Genomic DNA, 9,729 nt, shown 5'->3' on the forward strand with positions numbered 1-9,729 from the left:
TCCATGAAGTGCTCCATCAGATATCCACTGCAATGTTGGATATCTAGGCACCTTGCTCCTTCACCAGTCCATACTTTCCCAGGCATGTTTTTGAGCTACTCCAAATTCTAGACCTTTAAAAGCAGCAGGGACATGACTCACTGTGCCTGACCTCACACACACTGAGTGCGTCACCCAAGGCCCCCTGCATAGTCAAATGACAGAAATGGGTATTTTCACCATGTGGTTCCTACAGCCTACTTCAGATGTGCACCTTAGCCCAAGGGCAGCTGTGCCCCAGCTGTTCATCTGTGCAAGAAGCCAAGGGTGAGCAGTTCAGGGGCGATGTCTGCACAGGAGCAGGCACATAAAGCTGGAGATGAGTCCCACGGGGTGCCACCAGGACCTGGGTGCATGCCAACAGCTTGTGATTCCTCCTTCAGGTTTGCTGGAAAAAGTGCTCAAGGGTTTTAGTAATTTACACAGATGCTCATGGCTCAAGTGGGCAGAGTAATTTCATCTCTGTTGCTGCTTTTCTGTGATTTACAGCCTTGACGTGTACTTCTGCACTGCCTCTGTTTTATTAAACTAGTCCTAGGATCTCTTGAGGCAACTTTAAAATACTTTGCACAACTAACCTAACATTACCTGCTTGCTCAAATTCTCAGATGAAATTCAATTGTATTCCACACACCCCTTCTAGCCAGTACGAATCTATTCTGGAAATGACTGAGAATTTCAGGATTGATGAACTGTTCACTGACCATCATTATTCTGCAGGTTTTCAGTCCTATTTGTAGTCTTACAGGACTGGATAAAAAAAAAAAAAATCCGTGAGCATCTTCCCAAAGAAGTTATATAGAATGCTTTCCCTGCCATATCTGTGGCTTTCAGTTTTAAATAAAGTCTGTTTTTGCAGAAATCAACTTATCCAACTAATAAAGTCTGATAAGACATAACCAACTATATACTAAAGTCTACAAAAATGGCAGGAAGAAGGTAAGAGGGCAGTTACTATTATCTTTGTACTACAGAAAGGAAAGAAGTAATTTGATTTATTGGTACTTTAAGCATTACAGCCAAAAATGATAACGTAACTGCAGCATAAGTGCATTATGTAAGCAGCCTCAGACTCTCCATAGTTCTAACTCAGTCTAGATGTCACATAAAAGCTCATTGACAAGGACAAAAGCGAGTGCGTGCCTCCAATTGCACTGTCACTTGAATGGCAGTAAAAACAAGGAACTAAACAGTGTTGAGAGCTGCCTCTCAAACTCAGATTAACAGTAGCCAGTATTTCAATTTACAGGTCACCATAAAGACCAGTTCCTAGTATTTTATGTTCTAGTATCAAGGTATGCTTAGCTTTGATAGAGTTCTTCTGTGGAAGCTGTCCCTATTCTGCCTAGCTTTACGTCCAGAGAGCCAGGGTCCCTAAAGAAGAGGAATTGGCTGGATGAATATGTCACTAATGCATTTCTGTGCTGAGCCCTTCACCCTCAATGAAGGTTTAAAAGTGAAGTGAGGCTTCATTTAGTCTGTTAATATGAACCAGAGTATAAAGGCCTGACAACTCCCTCTCCTAAGCTTCAGTCTATTCAAAGGCTTACATTCCAGAATGGGCAATTAAAGCATTGTGGAATACATCACTATCATAAATTACATTTTTTTGATGGATATTAATAAAAATATTTCACAACAAAGGAAATAATTGGAAAAAGCAAGAGGTTGTGAATATATGACTTTCTTCATCCAAAACAAGTCACTAACTCTGCAGACCATCCGGGTAGGAACATCAAGACAATGGATCATCTTGAAACAATCCCTACATGCAGGAAACCACCCTGTGGGTTTAAATTGAAAGTGGGGAGGTTTAGATTAGATATCAGGAAGAAGTTCTTCCCAGAGAGGGTGGGGAGGCTCTGGAACAGGTTGCCCAGAGAAGCTGTGGATGCCCCATCCCTGGAAGTGTTCAAGGCCAGGCTGGATGAGGCTTTGAGCAACCTGGTCTAGTGGAAGGTGTCCCTGCCCATGGCAGGGGGGTTGGAACTGGATGGTCTTTAAGGTCCCTTCCACCCCAAACCATTCTATGATTCTATGATTCCTTAATTTGGAAACAGGAATCAACATAAGCTGTGGAAAATGTAAACATGATTTAACAGTGAGGCCAAAAGTCTTTCTGGACCTGGTAAAGACCCATTGGTGCAGCTCTAGTTCTGTTTAATGCTGCAAACCCTGCTAGAAAACCAAGTTCCCTTGACCTTGTAAGACTTGGGATTTCTTAGCTCTTTCTAGTCTGTGAATACCAATTTCTAAAAACCTCCCCAAAAACAAGGCACATGCTGCTGTTTAACTAACACTAAAGGCACCCCATTATCTGTTACACGAATAAGCCTACAAAGCAACAGACTGAGCATGAGCAGCACAGCTCCAGAACACATTTTAATTGCAGTAAATCAGAGCAGCTCCCTAATCCTCACAACGGCAGAGCACCACACCTCACATCCTCAAGTGCTGCTCTTCCAACACTTGCCTAATGGTCCTTTTCAGAAGGGAGTGAGCTCATTAGCTCTTCTGCAGACCTGCCATAATACCAGTTTCCAAATTAGCACACTCTTCTGCAGCTCAGACCAAGCACGGGGTGCTGCCGATGGAAATCCCAAAGGGTGGTTTTGTACCTTACTGACTTGGATAGCTGTTACCAAGACAAGCAGCTCAGTAGTAAACCACTGTCCCTTGGCTGACCTCTGCAGCTAAGTATGAGCAGCTCTCCCCAGCTTCAGTTGCCTTGGAGTCTGAATATAGGCAGATAAGAGAGAAAAAGCAAGACAATAGCAGCAATCACCAAAAACTGAATAGCCACTAACCACAACAGAGCATACAGGGCTCAATGCAAATCTGCAGGCAGGAGAGTAGTCTCTGCCAAATAGTGATCTTTAAATAAACTTTTGGCAAGACTTTAGAATAGCAGAGCAGAATTTTACATATGGATTTTCCTCTTGAAATAGAACAAGCCAAACTGAGACCCAGGAATTTGAACTTTCAGGGCTATATATAACTCAGTTATAGGGTTATATAAATAGCTCAATTCCTCCATACATTACAATACCTCAAACACCAATACGTTAAAGCAGTTCTTGTTCCTAACACTAATCCTTCCCCCACTGCTGATCTCCAGCTGACCAGCCTGCCTTGCTCCTGCAACAGCCTAAGTAGAAATTAATTCTCTTACAACCTCATGATCTGCTCTTGGTATGTGATCTCCACCACATGATCTCTGCTTGGGAGACAGCTCTCCTTCCCTTTTCTTGGTTTGTGTCAGGAAATACCCAGATACCAGTTATCTCTCTTCTCTCAGGCTGTCCTTTGGCACTGTGCAAGGACCTGTGTGCTATGGGACACAAGCAGCAACAAAGAAATTAGAGCACAGTTCGGCCTCAATTTTTTTTTTTTTTTTTTTTTTTTTTTTACAGCTACCAAAACCTCAGTGCTCTCTTCTGCACTGTATTTCACAAAATTCATAGTGATGGTTATACCTAGTTGTGCTCTGTGTTCCCTATTCACATTTTCCTGCCCCAAAACATATTCACCATCCAAAGTTAACTCACCACAAATTGTTAGAGAACTACTACATTAATATTTACAGAGCTTGATCTTGATAAAGCACCACAGCAGGCACTAAGTGCTTATGCTTCTCTGGAGACACTACTAACCACACACCTCTATCATTCTAGCTGCATTCATACTAGGATTTAAATCACCTGTGAAGTGGAGTTACAAACCAAAAACCCTTCTTAAATGTAGATTTAAGATATATATAAACAATCCTTTTTCTTCCACTAATCATTCCCTTCCAGTATGCTTCCTATCAGCTGTCAGTTGCCTCCTTTGACATTCCCTGCACCCACAATGAGCATTTAACAGCCATTCAAATAAATGACATAATAGCAATTAGAACATTTTTCCTGCTCCTGTACTGTCCTCATCACACTCAAAGGGAAAAAGAAAGTAATCAAAATCATTATCCTATCATGGTAGTCACTCTTAAACCTGTCAAACATGGTGTTGACTAATGGGACACTTGCATATCACCAGATAACCTAGGAACATCAAATGACAGCGCACACGCAAAGACCAGCAAACAAGCAGAAAAACAGGCGTTTGTTTCATTAAGAATCATTTCTTCCACCAGCAAATTACTAAAACCAAGTTTACTAAAGCTTAAAGGGGGATTAGAAAATAAAGGATCTAGTTGCTGAGAGCGTTTCCCCCACTAAAGTATTCTCACATGAATCTCAGAGCACTAAGCTGCAGCAGTCTCATGCTTTTGCAGGGACTCAGCAGGAGCAGCTACTACCACAGCTGAGGAATGTTTCTCAACAACAGGCACCCTCCAGAACACTCAGGGAACAGCCCCATCCTCTGCCAAGCCATATTTTTGTAATAGCATAGCTACCCGTAGTGTTTTAGCCGGGGCAGCCTCAGGGGGTGGAAAATAAACACAGAGATGACAACATTTTTAGGATCACTCAACCTTGCATCAAACTCTGGAACCAGCTCAACCACTGCACTACCAGCCCTTCCTCCTCTCAGCCCACTACGGCCATCACAAAGGTCAGGAACAACATACACACCTCCCTTTTTCATAGAACAACAGAATGGTTTGGGTTGGAAGGGACCTCAAAGCCCATCTAGTTCCACCCCCCCTGCCATGGGCAGGGACCCCTTCCACTAGACCAGGTTGCTCAAAGCCTCATCCAGCCTGGCCTTGAACACTTCCAGGGATGGGGCATCCACAGCTTCTCTGGGCAACCTGTGCCAGTGCCTCACCACCCTCTCCAGGAAGAACTTCTTCCTGATATCCAACCTAAACCTCCCCACTTTCAATTTAGACCCATTACCCCTTGTCCTGTCACTACAGGCCCTTGTAAAAAGTCCCCCCCAGCTTCCTTGTAGCCCCTTCAGGTACTGGAAGGGGCTATAAGGGCTCCCCGGAGCCTTCTCTTCTCCAGGCTGAACAAGCCCAACTCTCTCAGCCTGTCCCCATAGCAGAGGGGCTCCAGCCCTCTGAGCATCTTCGTGGCCTCCTCTGGACTCACTCCAACCAGTCTATATCCTTCTGCTGTTGGGGGCCCCAGAGCTGGATGCAGCACTCCAGGTGGTGTGCCTTTTTGCTGTGTTTGTGTGTTTTTGGTTTTGGGGTGGTTTTTTTTTTTTATGTCCCACTTGCTTCTCTTCAAGCATTCTGCACCATATCCAGCTACTTCTCACATATGCTGACTATTACAGTTTAAATATGGACACTCCAAGTAACACTTAATCTTAGGCAGGTTGTAGTTGTAGAGGCAATGAATGCTCCCCGTACTAAGTCAATACAATAAATTAACCTCTAGGCTACAGTAAGAACTGAAGTTAAACTTTACTCTTCCCTTCACTTACGTATGCACATATGAAACTGCGCTTCTACTGCAACCAGTAGCATCCACGCACCAGAAGCACACATGGATCAACATGTTCATGCACATACTCATACTATGATCTTAGTGCAGATCAAGATGTTATTTGGATGTGGGTGAAGTAAGTAAATGAGCAAAATGCTGCCAAAAGCATCTTAAGCATTGTGTAGCAAGTAGCAGTTTGGGAGGGCTTTACCACCAGGGCAAAACACAATTCCTATATTTACCAAATGAAGAATGCAGCTGTATGATCCTTAAGAAGCCTCAGAACTAAGAATTAAAGAAAACAGTTGTTAATAATAAACAGAAAAGTCACTGAGAACCTGGTGTTTTCAGGAAGTTCTGCAGTGTCCTAACCAGGTTTGTTGGAGCTGTGGAATACCCTAATCTGGATTATCAAGTAAGGGGTAATGGTAATGCTAAGTAAACACAGAGCTCTCTTCTCCTGACACTTAGCTCTTAATTAATAGACAGCAGTCTAGAGTCAGTAACATAAAGCTGAGCCAGTGTCCCATATCTAAGAGTTACAAGATCATTCAAGAAAGTAATAAATGGGCCAAGTAATTTCTGTACTCTACAGTCTGTATCAGGTAAGATTCATCCATAAAATGAAAATTTTATTCAGTGTTTAATGTTCAAACACTGCTATTTTAAATGGACTATTTAATGCCCAGTTAGATTGGCAATATTAAGGTATTTTATTTTAAGCTTTATGGATTTTCAAAACACGTACAAATAAAATACTTGTTACAAAATTCCATTTGCTAAAGTTTCTTCAGGAATATACATCAAGCATGATCCCAGCACACAGATAAATGACTCTTACAGAGAGCGTTAACAGCGCAATAAATGCTAGTGAAACAGCCACTCTTATACAGTGAAAACCATTTTCTTTCCCTTTGCCACAACCAACGTTTGATTTGATTGGGTTTTTGTTAATAGCCATTAACCATTTTGTTAAAATGTGGAAGTAAACTGACTGTGGAAGTCAACAGGCACTCAGAAGCCCTGAAAGGGAGAGTAAGTGGTACTTTACAAGTTCACTAGTTCAGGGGTAAAAATCCCTGAGAGAGAGAAGAACCAACCAACCCGTTTTCTTTGATGGAAAGATGCTTGTCAAGGGACATTGCCAACAGACAGCTATGAAGTGTGAGATTGAAGAGCAGCAGTAAGACAGCAAGGAAACCATTGTGTAGTGCTAGGTCATGAGGAACGTCTTTGTGGGGCAGCATGGGACATCACCATAACTGCCTACTTGCAAAAAAGCATTCAGCAGAAATACACACAGAGATAGAAAGCACGAGATATGTACAAGCTAATCTTGTCATTAGGATGGGAAAGACTTCTGTAGTACATGTCAAAAAACCCATAATCCCATTTAATTATAAACAGTATACAACTGACCTCGAGTTAAACTATAAACAAGAATAAACAAAATATTGCACCCCAGTTTCAAAGTCACCACCGGGACATTTATTACACAAACCCAATAGATTAAGAAACAAATCCATATATATTTTCCATCGCTTGATGCCAGTGCAGAATTGCTCAGCTACAAGTGTTGAACAGACCAGGTCATTGAATTCTCTGGGACCTGGAAACGATTCAGAAGCAGCGTGCCTCTGACCTTCCACCCAAAGTCCCTGAGCTGCCGCTGGGCATCACCACAGCTCTACCGCTTCTACTTTTCTATGAGTCGTACCCCAGCAGGGCCCTGCTCCTTGCTACATGCTGTGACAAGGGTCCCAACTACATCCTCTTCCTTACGCCTGCCGGGCATACAGAGGTGGCACCACTGAACAACGCACCATGCTGATTTTCAATGCTGTTAGACACGTAGGCAGGTCAGGCTAGCTAGATCAAACATCAGCTCTCCCCTGTGCTGTTCGCTAACCTGAGCCTTCACAAGAGGGGAAGAAAACTGCAGTACTCCCAGGCTTTTGAAGCAACCACAGCATTAAGAAGCCTGTTACATCTGACAGGTATCGAGCACCACAATAAGCAACACTCGGAGGAAAGTGTGGCATAAATGGTGAAGTTAAAACAAAGCAGACTTCATCCTAATCTGAAGATCTAATCCTAAAGGTCAACATAGGTTTCACGACCAGTATAGTTAAGTCTGTGATCAGGTACAGATTTCAAACTATTAGCAACTAAACAAGAGCTTTAAGAGCAACCTTTAAGTTCTGACCTTAAAGATCTAGAAATCACTACTGTGGAGGGATGATCTAGTTGCAAACCAGATTACCTTTGAACTGACTAGAAAGCAGTCATCATGCTTAGGCGAGGCCCCCACGCTAGCCACGCTTGCTCAAGAGCAGGGCAGGACTCTGAAGTCCAGATGTTAAAATAGGGCAGGACACGTGCTACCAACACCGAATCTATTTATATTATGTCACTCGAGGTTAGCAGTTAAGCCAAGCTACCCCAGCTCCACTTCAGCCCAACTGTGCATGCAGTTATGAGCTTAGTTTACCAGAAGAGGAATAGCAAGTTCTCAGAGATTTGCTGACGTGTTACTTTATCAAAAGGCCTCAGGGAAACAGCAGCTACAGAGGAAGAACACATCACCTTTCCCAGCAAGGCATTCTCCAGTGTGCTCATCCTGAGGAGGAGACATCAAATTGTCAGCTTGATATGTGATAGCTTTCCCTCTAAAGGAGTATTATATTAGGGCATTTGTTCCACACAGGGATGTGCTGTTTTATGGAAGGGCTGCTGTTCCAAATCTCTAAATGGACTCTCCAGACTTCAGGCTTTTGCCCTAGATTTAGGTCACTAGCAATTGGACATGTGTGGAAAAATGCACAGGCTCAGTTCAGTGTTGCTTAATTAATTTCTTAGTCTGTTGACTTGGCAGTCATCCTAAAAAACAGAACAGTTGGATATTTAAACCTGTATACAGGATGACAATAGCAAGCCTCCCAAAAATAAGCCCAACTTCTTTCGGTACCAGTGGAATAAATATTTTAAATTGCCTAGAGTGAAGTGGTTTTAGTCACTCAGATGAGACTATCAGCTTTGTTAATTAAAAGGAATTGTTTCTCTTTCATGGCATTCAGATTGGAAAAAAGATCAAACACAGCACAAAACAGAAACCCAGAAGACTTTACCAAGACTTCAAGAAGCACGGAATCGACAGGAGCTGAAGTCTTGCAACCGATGGAGCACAGTCAACTATAGCAACTTTCTGTCTGGGCCATTATATTCCCAAATCACTGGTGAGCACACAGACTACGTCTCAACGTCGCGGCTTGAAAGAGTTCCACGCACCATTCTGAGCTGTACCTCACACCTTCCAGTACTGTAACTGCTCACGAGGCAGAAAAGCTCACCCACTGAAATAAGAATTAAAATTCCTTCTGCTCCCAGAAGGCTTCTGCCACAGTTTAGTCAACTTTCTTGGTGTTTTTTAAACCCTTCTTGAAGGGCACAGAACAGCCCCCCTGCGCTGAGCCCTGGCCATCCTGCCAAGCTTTCTGTTGGAGCTTACTTCGCGACCATCTATTTACTTCACCACAGGTCCCATGTGCTTTAGGTAGTTTTGGCTTAAGCTTAGACAGCAAATGAGAAGAGACAGCTGCGCCTCTGCAGGAACTTCTCTCACTGGTGAGCCGGGGGGCTGAGTTGGCAGGGCTATCTGGACTTTGTAAGAAGGCAGCTCTACAAAGCAGCCTCATGAAACTCTATTCACATTAACTGGAGTAAAATGTTTCCTTCAGATCAGGAAGTATTGTATTTTTTCATGAAGACACTGTTTTTGTGCTTAAGCAGATAGTTTTATGGCATTTTAAAGCTGACCTAACATGCCTACCTTGATTTAAAATAAAAGGGCATCCTGATTCCTTTTGTTAAGAAGTAAACTCTCAATAAAAAGGGCCTGAAGACTGAAATAAACTCACTTTAACGGCACTGAAAGGGAACGGGTCTTCTCTAAAATCTTTGAATACAGGGGTAGTCAGATGGCTGTTAAAGTAAAAACAACATACAACAATATTTGCAAAAAAGCTAGTATAATCTTTTGAGTCTATGAACTCTAAACAATAAATATGAAAAGTGTACATGGCACACTGGAGCAGCTAAATGTTAAAACACAAGTACAAATTGGTAACAGTTACCTACACTGTAATCAATGAATTTGTCACTCCTGTGACACAACACATGCTTAACACACGAGATGCTCTTCCAAATGAAAACTGCAGAACCAAGTTGATACAGGAGGTGAGACAATAAACAAGGCACAAACCCTCTCTTGCTGCAACCCTGTAAGGCACCGCTGTGCAAACATGAAACT

Source organism: Eurypyga helias, unplaced genomic scaffold (genome assembly GCF_000690775.1).
Source record: "Eurypyga helias isolate BGI_N326 unplaced genomic scaffold, ASM69077v1 scaffold33162, whole genome shotgun sequence".
NCBI lineage: Eukaryota > Metazoa > Chordata > Aves > Eurypygiformes > Eurypygidae > Eurypyga > Eurypyga helias.